The sequence below is a fragment of the Acanthochromis polyacanthus genome, chromosome 10 (assembly GCF_021347895.1).
Source record: "Acanthochromis polyacanthus isolate Apoly-LR-REF ecotype Palm Island chromosome 10, KAUST_Apoly_ChrSc, whole genome shotgun sequence".
Lineage (NCBI taxonomy): Eukaryota > Metazoa > Chordata > Actinopteri > Pomacentridae > Acanthochromis > Acanthochromis polyacanthus.
The window spans coordinates 175,314-189,183 of record NC_067122.1 but is presented as its reverse complement, the minus strand read 5'-3'; the positions used below and the strand labels follow the sequence as shown (position 1 = coordinate 189,183).

At 37.2% G+C, this 13,870-nt stretch overlaps 1 long non-coding RNA gene across 7 annotated transcripts in view; it reads right to left on the bottom strand.

Moving 5' to 3' along the window:
- Positions 1 to 1,515: 1,515 nt before the first annotated feature.
- Positions 1,516 to 13,870, bottom strand: part of LOC127535857 (uncharacterized) — a 28,119-nt gene continuing 15,764 nt past the window's right edge. For all 7 annotated transcript variants that reach the window (XR_007944733.1, XR_007944734.1, XR_007944739.1 and 4 more), the window contains 3 exons: positions 2,044 to 2,179; positions 1,739 to 1,806; positions 1,516 to 1,602 (listed from right to left, as the gene is read on the bottom strand). This is a non-coding gene — a long non-coding RNA (uncharacterized LOC127535857). The remainder of the gene's footprint in view (positions 1,603 to 1,738; positions 1,807 to 2,043; positions 2,180 to 13,870) is intronic.

Sequence of the window (13,870 nt, the reverse complement as noted above, 5' to 3'; positions counted from 1 at the left end):
ATGTAACAAAAGAGCAGAAATGACAAGAATCAGACACAAAGTGACAATAATTAGACACAAAATGTAACAAAAAAGATGAGAAATGACAAGAATCAGACACAAAATGTAACAGAAAAGACCAGAAATGACAAGAATCAGACACAAAGTCACGCAAAAGATGTACAAAATGACAAAAGTTAGACATAAAATGACAAAAACAGATACAAAATAACAAAAAGAGGCACAAAATATCAAAAAGACAACAAAAATGAGATGCAAAGTAAAAAAATCAGACATAAAATGACAAAACGAGACACAAAGTAACAAAAATCTGACACAAAATGGCCAAAACCAGACATAAGAAGTCATAAAGATGACAACAATGAGATGCAAAAGGGCAAAACAAGACACAAAACAACCATAAGGGCAAAAAATGGCAAAGTGAAAAAACAAAACAACAAAACAAAGACATAAAATGACTAAAATCAAATACAAAATAAGAAAACCGAGACACAAAATAACACAAACAGTTTAGAAAATGACAAAATTGAGATGGAAAGTGACAATAACTAAACAGAAAGACATAAAATAGACAGAAAATGTCATTAAAACGACAAAAACGAGACACAAAATCCCTAAAATTAAACACAAAATAAGAAAAGCGAGGCACAAGATGAAACAATCAAGACACAAACAGTTTGGAAAATGAGACACAACTCAACATGAACGAGGCACAAAATGACAAAAAGAAGACACAAAATTACAAAAAGAGACACAAGCTGACACAAACGAGACATAAAATGTGAGAAAAAACAGTATGTTTAATGTTTGTGATGTTTTTTAGTGTATTTATAGCAGTTGTGCGTCTGATTTGCCGCTGATTTGTGTTTTCCGTCCTGCAGCAGAGACTCTCCGTCCTCGGCGTCCTGGCTGCCAGTGAAACCACGCGGGGAGGCGAGTCGTGGGAAAAACGGCGAGCTGGCGGGAAGCTCACCACATGAAAAGAATTCTGGGAAAAATTTGGCAGAAATTCCTCCGGACGGTTCTGAGGAAGGAAGTGTTCTGAAGAAACCGGGTCACAGCGAGGAGAAAACCAAACATCACACACAAAATCTAAAAAAGTATCCCATCAGAGTAGTCAGATTACTTCTATGAGGAACAGTGGATTACTCATTCTGATGTCAGCGGTTCAGATTTCCTGTAAAAATAAAATTCAGGCCAAAACATATTTTAAAATCACAACAGAATGATCACACACTTCACTGTGGTAGTTTTGGTCCGAGGAGAGACGCAAAACGACTACAATTAGATGGAAAACAACAAAGACACAGAAATGACCACAAAAACACAACAAAATCAAACCAAAGCACCAGAATTATACAAAACACCCCACAGTGATACAAAAAAACCCCCCAAAAAACGCTAAAACAAAAGACCAAAACAAGAAATAATAAGAACAAACCCGAGGGTTTCAATAGGGTCCGAGGCAAAGCGGTGGTCTGACCCTAAAAATGTGACAAAAAGACACAAATTGATACTATGACTCCTTCTAGACCTCCTGATCAGTGGAACTATGACTCCTTCTAGACCTCCTGATTAGTGGAACTATGACTCCTTCTAGACCTCCTGATTAGTGGAGCTATGACTCATTTTAGACCTCCTGATTAGTGGAACTATGACTCCTTTTAGACCTCCTGATTAGTGGAACTATGACTCCTTTTAGACCTCCTGATTAGTGGAACTATGACTCCTTTTAGACCTCCTGATCAGTGGAACTATGACTCCTTCTAGACCTCCTGATTAGTGGAACTATGACTCCTTCTAGACCTCCTGATTAGTGGAGCTATGACTCCTTCTAGACCTCCTGATTAGTGGAGCTATGACTCATTTTAGACCTCCTGATTAGTGGAACTATGACTCCTTTTAGACCTCCTGATTAGTGGAACTATGACTCCTTCTATCCTCCTGATTAGTGGAACTATGACTCCTTTTAGACCTCCTGATTAGTTGAACTATGACTCCTTCTAGACCTCCTGATTAGTGGAGCTATGACTCATTTTAGACCTCCTGATTAGTGGAACTATGACTCCTTCTAGACCTCCTGATTAGTGGAACTATGACTCCTTCTAGACCTCCTGATTAGTGGAACTATGACTCCTTCTAGACCTCCTGATTAGTGGAACTATGACTCCTTCTAGACCTGTAGCTCTGGTTAATTAGCTCTAATTTTTCTTCTGAAGTCTTTGTGATTGTTTATCTGCTGTTCAAGAAGTAATTTTACATTGAATTTACGTTTGTTGTGCCAACAAAAATAGTCGAGGTGACTTTTATAGATATATGAAAAACTTTTTTATATTCAAAAATGTTTTTTGGTTAATTAATCATTTGAAAGCAGAAATAACACCTTTGTGCTCATTTATTATCTACTTCCTGCCCAGTTTAAAGAGTTTAAATGCCTTTAAACATAAAAATATGGACTTCTACCTCTTTAAACTGCCCTAATTTACCAGTTCAGTTAAAACCTCTTTAATGCCACTTTGATGTAATTCCAGAACCTTTAATATGTTTAACCATCCATTCATTCACTTGTTAATCTTTTTATAAACTCCTGTATTTGAACTTTAAATTGTATGTAATATAATTTTCTAAATGTTTTTAAAACTGTTTAATCTAAATGGGTGTTTGAGCTCCGTTAATTTACCTCCACCTATTAATTAATTATGCCCCTAATCATCTCAGTTATGTGAATTAAAGGGTGAATTAAAGGCTCGGCTCGTTGTGTGACTTCATTAGAATCCTCCGCTGAGCTTTGATGCTGTTTGGACCTTCTGCTGCAGACTAACGTCTCTCTTTACGTCTTTCTGCTGTTCCCAGGTTGTTTTTATTTAACTTTATATCTATTTGTGGTGCTTAAGTGTCATTTTGTGTCTTTTGTGATCATTTTGTTGCCTCTTTCTATTTATTTCTAAGCACTTTTGTCTCTTCATTTGTTGTTTTTTTGCATCATTTAATGTTAGTTTCTGGTGTTTTGTGTCATTTTGTTAATGTTTGGTCTCTTTTTTGCCACACTTTTGTGCGTTTGTGCTCATTTTTTGTCTTTTTGTTCTTTTTTGTCACTTTTGAGTCTCTCTTTCGTCTCTTGTGTCATTTTGTATCACTTTTTTGTATTTTGTGGCCTTTTTATGTCGTTTTATGTGTTTTTATGGTCATTTTGAGTCTCTCTTGAACAGAACTACCACAGTGAAAGCATAGTCCTGACAGTGAAGAGTGTCTTTTTTTGTCATTTTAAAGTACGTTTATGTCATTTTGTTGCCTTTTTTGTGCATTGTTGTGGTCATATTGTGTCTCTTTGTGGTCTTTTCTGTCATTTCATGTCTATTCTGTTGTTTTTTGTGCCTCCTTGTGATCTTTTCTGTCTTTTTGTTGTCATTAAATCACTTTATCTCGCTGTTTTTTTGCTCCTTTTTGTTCCTTTGTGTTGTCTTTTCACGTCTCTTTATGCCGTTGTGTGTCTTTAACTTCTGATGTTTTGTGTCGATGCTCCTTCCCTCGGTCCCAGCTGTCAATCTGAGAGTTTCTTCGGGACCGTTGGGGTTCTCCGGGTTCAGACTCTGATCCGTTGTCAGTCTCTGTCCTGGTAATTCCTCTATTGACAGACGTCCAATCAGAGGACGGTGCTGCGATCGGCATGGCAACGAGCCGATAGACTCCAACCAGTCGATAAGTTCCTCACATGAAGCCAGCCGAGTGCAGCGAGACGCACACTGAGGACAGTCATTTTGTGTTATTTCTGATAATTTTTCTGTCATTTTATTGTCCCTTTGCATTGTTTTGTGGTCATTTTGTGTCATTTTGTGTCATTTCTGATCATTTTTCTATCATTTATTGTCCCTTTGCATTGTTTTGTGGTCATTTTGTGTCATTTCTGATCATTTTTCTGTCATTTTATTGTCCCTTTGCATTGTTTTGTGGTCATTTTGTGTTATTTAATGGTCATTTCATATTTTTGTTGTCATTTTGTCATGCTCTGTTATTTCTGGGTGGTTTTTTTGGCCACTTTGTGGTGTTTTTGTGTAACTTTCTGTCTCATTTTGGTGAAATTTGGTTTCATTGTGCATGATTTTATGCATTTTTTTCTGTTGTCATTCCTTTGTGTGTTTTATGTCTCACTGTCTATTGCTTGTATTTTTTGTCAGTTTGTATTATTTTGTGTCATTTTATGTTTTTTTGCATTATTTTGTCACTTTTTAGTGTATTATTGCAGTCATTTGGTAATTTTATGGGTTTTTTGTGAGCATTTCGTACTTTTTTCTGTCATTTTCTTTAGTTTGTGTTTATTTTTTCTGTCATTTTAGCGTCTTTTTGTTTTTATTTATGTCATTCTCTTACATTTTTGTGTAACTTTCTGGCCTTTTGGTCATTTTATTGTCAGTTGTTAATCTTTCTCTGTCTTCCTGTCATTTTGTGGTGTTTTTGTGTCATCTGGTTTATTTTAGGATCATTTTGCAGTGATTCTCTGCTCTGTCCGACGTTCAGCGATGCAGAGTCAGCTGGTGGGGGGGGCGTGGGGGAGGACGTGGGGGAGGTTCTGGGGGAGTCGGGGGTCCGTCTGCAGCTTCCAATACAAACTGAAGCGTGAACTGGCTGAGAGGCAGCCGGTGTGCTGCTTAATGTGTTTATGGTTCTGAGTCCGGGCCCAGATCCAGAACCACTTAGACTCTGATCAGATCCAGAACCACTCAGAGGCTGATCCAGATCCAGATAGTTTCAGGCTCCTCAGAACCAGGCTGCTGGTCCAGAGAGTCCTCAGTCCTCATTGCTTTGGACCATTTTCTTCTGCCTTTCTCTGTCATTTTGTTGCCGTTTTCTTTCTCTTTTTGGGCTATTTGTGGTGTTTTTGTGTGATTTTTGGGGTGCTTTGTGTCATTTTGTTGTGTTTTTAAGGCCATGTTGTGTCTCTGTGTGGTTGTTTTGCGTCTTTCCTGAACAGAACCACCACAGTGAATGAAGCAAGAGATAACATTGTGTCATTTTGTCTGTTTTTTTTGTCATTTTATTTATATATTTATGTCATGATCTTATTGTGTCACTTTTTGTTTTGTTGTTTTTCTCTCGGTTTTTTGTATATTTATGGTCATTTTTTGTTGTTTTTCCTGTCATTTTGTTGACTTTTCCCTGTCATTTTGTCATCTTGTTATGGTGTTTTTGTGCAATTTTATTGTTTTTGTCATTTTTGTTGTCTTGTCGTGGTCTTTTTGTAACATTTTTTGTTGTTTTTGTCAGTATTAGTGTTTTTCTCTCATTTTGTTGTCTTTTTGTGGTCCTTTTGTGTCACTTTTTGTTGTTTTCCCTGTCAGTTTGTTGTCTTGTTATGGTGTTTTTGTGCAATTTTATTGTTTTGTTATTTTTTGTCATTTTTGTTGTCTTCTCATGGTCTTTTTGTATAATTTCTTTTTGTTTTTTGTCATTTTTTGTTTTTTTTGCTGGTTTTCTCTTATTTTGTTGTCTTTTTGTGGTCCTTTTGTGTCATTTTTTTGTAGTTTTTGTCATTTTTGTTGTCTTGTCGTGGTCTTTTTGTAACTTTTTTGTTGTTTTTGTCAGTATTAGTGTTTTCTCTCATTTTGTTGTCTTTTTGTGGTCCTTTTGTGTCACTTTTTGTTGTTTTCCCTGTCAGTTTGTTGTCTTGTTATGGTGTTTTTGTGCAATTTTATTGTTTTGTTATTTTTTGTCATTTTTGTTGTCTTCTCATGGTCTTTTTGTATAATTTCTTTTTGTTTTTTTGTCATTTTTTGGTTTTTTTGCTGGTTTTCTCTTATTTTGTTGTCTTTTTGTGGTCCTTTTGTGTCATTTTTTTGTAGTTTTTGTCATTTTTGTTGTCTTGTCGTGGTCTTTTTGTAACTTTTTTTGTTGTTTTTGTCAGTATTAGTGTTTTTCTCTCATTTTGTTGTCTTTCTGTGGTCCTTCTGTGTCATTTTTTGTAGTTTTTGTCATTTTTCTGAGATGACATTGAAGTTTCTCGTGTGTGCCATAAAACATCTTCCGATCACGTCGATCGATCGGGTCTGAAGACGTTAAACCGCTAAATGTTCTGACTGCGAGTGAAACTGACTGAACTCAGCAGTAAAATGAGAGAAAAGAGGTCAACGGCTGCTTTTTTCCCTTTAATATTCACACTGATGATTGAGTGCTCACACACATTTAAAACACACACCCGCTTAAGATTCAGGCGAGTCGACGGGCCGGCATTCAGATTCAGGTCATTAGCTGCCCAAAATGTGCATCTCAATATGTGGGCCAACATTTATTAGGATTTTTTTGACGGCTGAGCGACTGAATAATTCATTTTTTGTTGGGGGCACATTATTTATTTATTAATCAGCCTTAAATTTGGACTCAGATCAGATTATGCGGCTGCTTTTCCGGCACCTTCCTCCTCCCCGTCAGAGAGGATTTCAGGTCCGAGCGGCGTTAGCGTTAGCGTCCGCCTTATTTGTTCCATTGATTTTTCTCAAATGGCGTTTCCCCCAAATATCAGGCGCCCATTAAAGGCCATGAATTATAGATGACAGACGGAGCTGCTGGGAAACAAAAGGCAGGCCGTCCTCCTTAACCCCGGGTCGCCCGAAATCAAACGCTCCTCGCTGCGAAGTTTTTAGTGAATGACCTCAGCGCTGTAAGCAGCTGAAAGTCTTGCATCACGAACTCCAACAAACTCCGGAAAAAAAAGGCCTCTAGCAAAATCTCTGCATAATTTAGCAGAACGTAGGTTTTTTTTGTAAATGTGATGTGGTGTTTTGTGCAGGAGGCTCGTAATGAGAGCGATAAACACTCCGAATAAACACATTTAACAGAAACAAGCCGTTTGAAGTTCCTCCGACCTGTCACTGGTGCAGAGCTGATCTCATCGTCGGAGCGTTTCGTGATTGTTACGCCACGCCGAGGAGCTTCTGAAGAAAAGTTTAACGTCTGAAACACAACTTGAAACATGAAGCGTGTCCCAGTTTAGGTTCAGACAGAAGCTCAGAGCAGGGAGGAGGTCAGGGTGGATGGAGGGCACAAAATATTACGTTATTATCATCATTTGGCGTTGCTTTTTGTTGTTTTGTCTCATTTTGTTGTTTTGTGTCTTGTTTTTATTGTCTGGTGTCCGTCTTGTTTTGGTTGTCATCTGGGTTGGTCTGTCATCAAGTTGTACGCTTTGTTGTTTTGTGCATTTTTTGGTCTCATTTTTATTGTTTTGTGTGACTTTGAGTCTTGTTTTGGTTGTTTTGTGTTTCTCTGTTGTTGTTTTTTCTGTCAGAGGTCAAAGCTGAGCGTCTGATCCAACATGGAACATCAGGGTGGAACACTGAGGAACTGAGTCCATTAAGTTCTTTTCCCTCCAATAAGTGAAGTTAGAGCAGAGACCTGAAGCCTCTTAACGCTGTTTTCACAGCTGGAGGCTGTAAAGCTGCTTCCTGACTCAACATTAACATCATACTTGGCAGGACTGCGTCCACTAAACACCTCCTGAACCAGCACATAGACCGGCCCCGCAGGACTCCACTGAACCAGCACATAGACCGGCCCCGCAGGACTCTACTGAACCAGCACATAGACCGGCCCCACAGGACTCTACTGAACCAGCACGTTGCCACATTAAGGCTTAGTACTAGATTAATGTTGTGTTAGTACTACATTAGTACTGCATTCATACTACATTAGTACTACATTAGTACTGCATTCATACTACATTAGTACTACATTAGTACTACATTAGTACTGCATTAGTACTGCATTCGTAATACATTAGTACTACATTAGTACTGCATTCGTACTACATTAGTACTACATTCATACTACATTAGTACTACATTAGTACTGCATTCATACTACATTAGTACTGCATTAGTACTACATTAGTACTGCATTCGTACTACATTAGTACTACATTAGTACTACATTCATACTACATTAGTACTACATTAGTACTACATTCATACTACATTAGTACTGCATTAGTACTGCATTCATACTACATTAGTACTGCATTAGTACTACATTAGTACTGCATTAGTACTACATTAGTACTACATTAGTACTACATTCATACTATATTAGTACTCCATTAGTACTACATTAGTACTACATTCGTACTACATTAGTACTGCATTTGTACTACATTAGTACTACATTAGTACTGCATTCGTACTACATTAGTACTACATTAGTACTACATTCATACTACATTAGTACTACATTAGTACTACATTAGTACTGCATTCATACTACATTAGTACTACATTAGTACTACATTCATACTACATTAGTACTACATTAGTACTACATTAGTACTGCATTCGTACTACATTAGTACTACATTAGTACTACATTCATACTACATTAGTACTGCATTAGTACTACATTAGTACTACATTCGTACTACATTAGTACTGCATTCATACTACATTAGTACTACATTCATACTACATTAGTACTACATTAGTACTACATTAGTACTGCATTCGTACTACATTAGTACTACATTAGTACTACATTCATACTACATTAGTACTACATTAGTACTACATTAGTACTGCATTCGTACTACATTAGTACTACATTAGTACTACATTCATACTACATTAGTACTCCATTAGTACTACATTAGTACTACATTCGTACTACATTAGTACTGCATTCATACTACATTAGTACTACATTCATACTACATTAGTACTGCATTAGTACTACATTAGTACTACATTAGTACTGCATTCGTACTACATTAGTACTACATTCATACTACATTCGTACTACATTAGTACTACATTAGTACTGCATTAGTACTACATTAGTACTACATTAGTACTGCATTCATACTACATTAGTACTGCATTAGTACTACATTAGTACTACATTAGTACTACAGTAGTACTGCATTCGTACTACATTAGTACTACATTAGTACTACATTCATACTACATTAGTACTACATTAGTACTACATTCATACTACATTAGTACTGCATTAGTACTACATTCGTACTACATTAGTACTGCATTTGTACTACATTAGTACTACATTAGTACTTCATTAGTACTGCATTCGTACTACATTAGTACTTCATTAGTACTACATTAGTACTACATTCGTACTACATTAGTACTGCATTTGTACTACATTAGTACTACATTAGTACTTCATTAGTACTGCATTCGTACTACATTAGTACTACAGTAGTACTGCATTCGTACTACATTAGTACTACATTAGTACTACATTCATACTACATTAGTACTACATTAGTACTACATTCGTACTACATTAGTACTGCATTTGTACTACATTAGTACTACATTAGTACTTCATTAGTACTGCATTCGTACTACATTAGTACTTCATTAGTACTACATTAGTACTACATTCGTACTACATTAGTACTGCATTTGTACTACATTAGTACTACAGTAGTACTGCATTCGTACTACATTAGTACTACAGTAGTACTGCATTCGTACTACATTAGTACTACAGTAGTACTGCATTCGTACTACATTAGTACTACATTAGTACTACATTCATACTACATTAGTACTACATTAGTACTACATTCATACTACATTAGTACTGCATTAGTACTACATTAGTACTACATTAGTACTACATTAGTACTACATTAGTACTACATTAGTACTACATTCATACTACATTAGTACTACATTAGTACTACATTAGTACTACATTCATACTACATTAGTACTACATTCATACTACATTAGTACTACATTAGTACTACATTAGTACAACATTAGTACTACATTAGTACTGCATTCATACTACATTAGTACTACATTAGTACTACATTAGTACTGCATGTTTTTGCATCTTGTTCTTCTTTTGAGTCACTTTTTGTCTGATTTTCTTCATTTTTTCATCCATTTGTTTTGTCTGTTTGTGTTTTTGTATATTTTCCGTCTCTTTCTGTCGTTTTTTCTCTTTCTGACGTCATTTTGTGTCTCTTTGTGTCTCTTTGTGTCTCTTTATGTTCTTGTTGTTGCGTCTTTGTGTCTGTCTTTGTTAATTTTGTCTCTTTATTTTGCTTCATCTCAGTTTTTTATTAAATAGGAATCATAATTTTGAGACCCTTAGAGATTTCAATCGTCTGTTTCATTATTTGGGGACAAAGTTTTATTTTAAATTAATGCGTTAATCGTCTGTTTTTAGGCGTGTTTGGTTTCTTCACCCTCAGATGGACTGCAGGTCGACTGAAACACAAACGAAGTAAAAATGTCGTCCGTTTGTTCCTCCTGTGGCCTCATTTTCACCTGTGAATGGATTTATAAATGTAAGATCAGTCGGGGCGTTATTGATCCCAGCGGGGGGCTTCAGGTGGAGCAGCGCCACAATAAAAGCACACTACACAATAAAAGCACACTACACAATAAAAGCAGTAAATAATGAGTGAAGTCGTAAAAACGTCCGACATGAAAACATGAAAGTGAAAAAATGATCAGAACTGAAGTTCAAAACACAGGATGTTGGAGATTTTTCAAAAATAAAAGTCAGATTTACTTCTGTTTAAAGGTCTGACATATTTTTATTTTTTACCAAATAAGTATTTTGTCTGTGTTAATTTTCAGCTAATTTAGTGTCTCTTTAAGATTATTTTGTGTGCTTTATGTTCATTTTGCATCTTTTTGCAGTCATTTTTAATGTGTTTGTGTTAATTTCGTATATCTTATTGTCGGTTTGCAGCTATTTGAGGCTGTTTTGTGTGTATTTTTGTTAGTTTTGTGTGTTTGTTTTGTTAGTTCTGTCTCTTTTAACTCATTTTTTGTATGTTTTGTTCTATTTTAACCTAACTTTGTGTCTCTGCTGTCTCTTTGTAGGACAGTTTGATTTGTTTGAGTCTGTTTTAGGTAATTTTTTTAAGGTTTAGGGGGTTTTTTTGCTGTCGTTTTAAATGTGTTTTTTGTTAATTTTGCACATCTTTTTCTTAGTTTGCAGCTATTTCAGGTTTTTATTTGTCTCTTTATAGTTCTTTTGTGTGTGTTTTTTGTTAGTTTGTGTCTTTGTTTTGTTAGTTCTGTCTCTTTTAGCTCTTTCTTGTCGTTTTGTTTGTCACTTCATTTTGTGTCTCTTTACTGCTGCTGTGTGACGTTTTGGGTCGTTCGTGTCTTTTTGCTTGTGTGTGTTTATGTTCAGTTTGCGTGTCCTCTGTTGGTTTTTGCATATTTTTGATTGTATTTGTTTAGTTTTTACGTGTTATTGTGGTTGGTTTTCACCTCTTTATTGTCACTTTCGTCTATCATTTTGTGTTTCTTTGTTGTTCTTTTTGCATCTGGTAGTGGCTCTTTGTCTGTTTTGTTGATTTTATCTCTTCCATTCGTCATTTTATGTCTGTTTACCATCTTTCTGCAAATTGTAGTTGTTCTTTTCTGTCTGTGTTGATGACTGTGTCGTTTTTTTGGCGTCATCGCATTATTTCAGGGCGTTTCGTGTCTTTTTACTTGGATATTCTTGGTTCTTTTCAGTCCTTTTCTTCTCTGTGTGGTGTTGTTTCCTTTCTTTCTGCTCTTCATGGTGTTGTTACTTCGTCGTTGTTCGTTTGTGTGTCTGGTTTTCTTCGTGTAGATTTCTGATCCAGAAGCTTCAGATTCAGTCGTTATTTCCTGTGTTTGACAAACATCAGCTGCTCTTTAAATCCCAGGCCTCGATTCTCCCACAGAAAACTCCTGATTCCGTTTGGATGTCGTCATGACGAACCGACGGCGGAACGCGAGGAACGTACAAACGCTGTGCAGCAGCCTTGAAACTCGGCAGCGATTAAGCTTTCAGTGCAGCTCTCAGCGTTTCCTCTCGGTTTCTGACACTCAACACCGCCAGATGGCTGCGAGTCATTACAACTGTCTCCCCCAATATCTACCTGTGTCCATCTCCACCGCCCGACCGCCAAACAAAACACCACCGAGGGCTGAGGGCTTTCTGGGCGAGTCGGATGTTTAACCGGAGAAACCGTGAGGAAATCAGCGACGGACCAAGACAGAAAAATAAAAACCTGCAGGAAGATCTGAGCTGCTGTGGTTCAGAGTCAAAGAACACGTGATCCGACCTCCATTTATTTGCTGATTGGAGGTGAATTCGTTGCAGCTCAGAAGCAGCTGGTCATGTTTCTGAAGGCAGGAGATGGAGAACTCTCTGACGTGGAGCCATGATTAATAATAACTCAGCCTGAACGTTTTCTGACACGGCTGAAGGTTTATTTAAGAGCAAACATCACAGGTGTCTTTAAACTACCGGGCTTTGCAAAAGTTCTGTTACACGGCTTCATGATCTTTAGAGACGTTTACATGTCGGAGTGAAACATTCCATTAAATAAACTGAAAGTTCTACCTCATAGGCAGGTGTCCTTAATACAAATTTGTTCTCCGGTGAAGTTGTATCAAGATGGAAGTCAAAAGATATTGAGATATCTGCTCTCCTTCATGCTGGACACAACAAGTCTGACAGAGCCAAGCAGCTGAACATCAGCCGGATGACCGTCCACAGAGTCACGGAGAGGCTCAAGAATGGTGAAGATCTTTCAGTGATCTTTCAAGAATGGTGAAGACCTGAAAGATCTTCACCATTCTTTATCCTCTCCAAGACTCTCTGGACGGTCATCCAGCTGATGTTCAGCACAAAGGAGAGCAGATATCTCAACTCTTTTGACTTCCATCTTGATACAACTTCACCGGAGAAAAAAAATTGTATTAAGGACACCTGCCTATAAGGTAGAACTTTCAGTTTATTTAATGGAATTTTTCACTCCGACATGTAAACGTCTCTAAAGATCATGAAACCGTGTAACAGAACTTTTGCAAAGCCTGGTATTTAAATAATGTGGAAAAGAACAGGTCAGTTGCTGCTACTGCTCAGTGTTTGTTACAGGCCCTAAAGTTGACTCAGATTGGATATTTGTGAAAACAACTTTAAATTTAATCTTATTTCAAATTCTAGAGGTATGTCAGAAGGTTCTAGCAGCCCCTGATGAGGTGTGGGGATGTTCCAGAATCTTTAGGTTGTTGCAGTGGTCTTTCGTTAACTTGTGGTGGTCCATAGAGGTTCTACTGGCCTTCAGCTGGGTGTGGAAGTCTTTGAATTGGTTTAAATTAGCTTTAATATGCTCTTACGTTCACTGAAGAAGTTCTAGTGATCACTAAAATGGTTCTACAAGTCATTTAGGAAGTTGTAGAGGTAGGTTGGAAGGCTGTTGTCTATCAGGAGGCGTGGTTGAGTTCCTGGAGTCCTTCTGGGGTTCTATCTGCCTGCCATGAACTCACAGTGGTCCTGAGGAGGTCCAACCATTTCATAGTTGGTCATACACGTCCTTTAGGTTGCTTAAATGTCTTTTAAAAGGTTCTAGTAGTTCTTTAGGAGGTTCCAATGGTCCTTGAAGTCCTTCATGAGCATCTCTATGTCTTTAGTTTGATGTATTAGTTCTTTAGAAGGTTGTTGTGGATGTTAAAGAGGTTCTGTGGTTAATTCTGAGGTTGTGTAAGTAACTAAAAGGATCCACAGGCCTTTAAGGTGCTTACAGTGGGTCCTGAGGAGGTTCTAGTGGTCTTTAGTTGGGTGTAGAAGCCCTTTAGATAGTTTCAAAGTCCTTTAAGTGTTTGTAGAGGTTATTTAGGAGGTTCCCATGAACATTGAGAAAGTTCTAGTGGTCCTTGATGAGTGTCTTTAATTAGATGTATTGATAGAGCATCCTGAGGAGGTTCTAGAGGGCTTTAGTTGGGTGTAGAAGTCTTTTAGGTGGTTGGAATGCCGTTTAAAAGGTTCTAGTGGTTCCTTAGGGAATTCTCCTGCACATTGAGAGTTCTAGTGGACCTTCATGAGGTTCTCTTCATCTTTCCTTGGATGTAGTAGT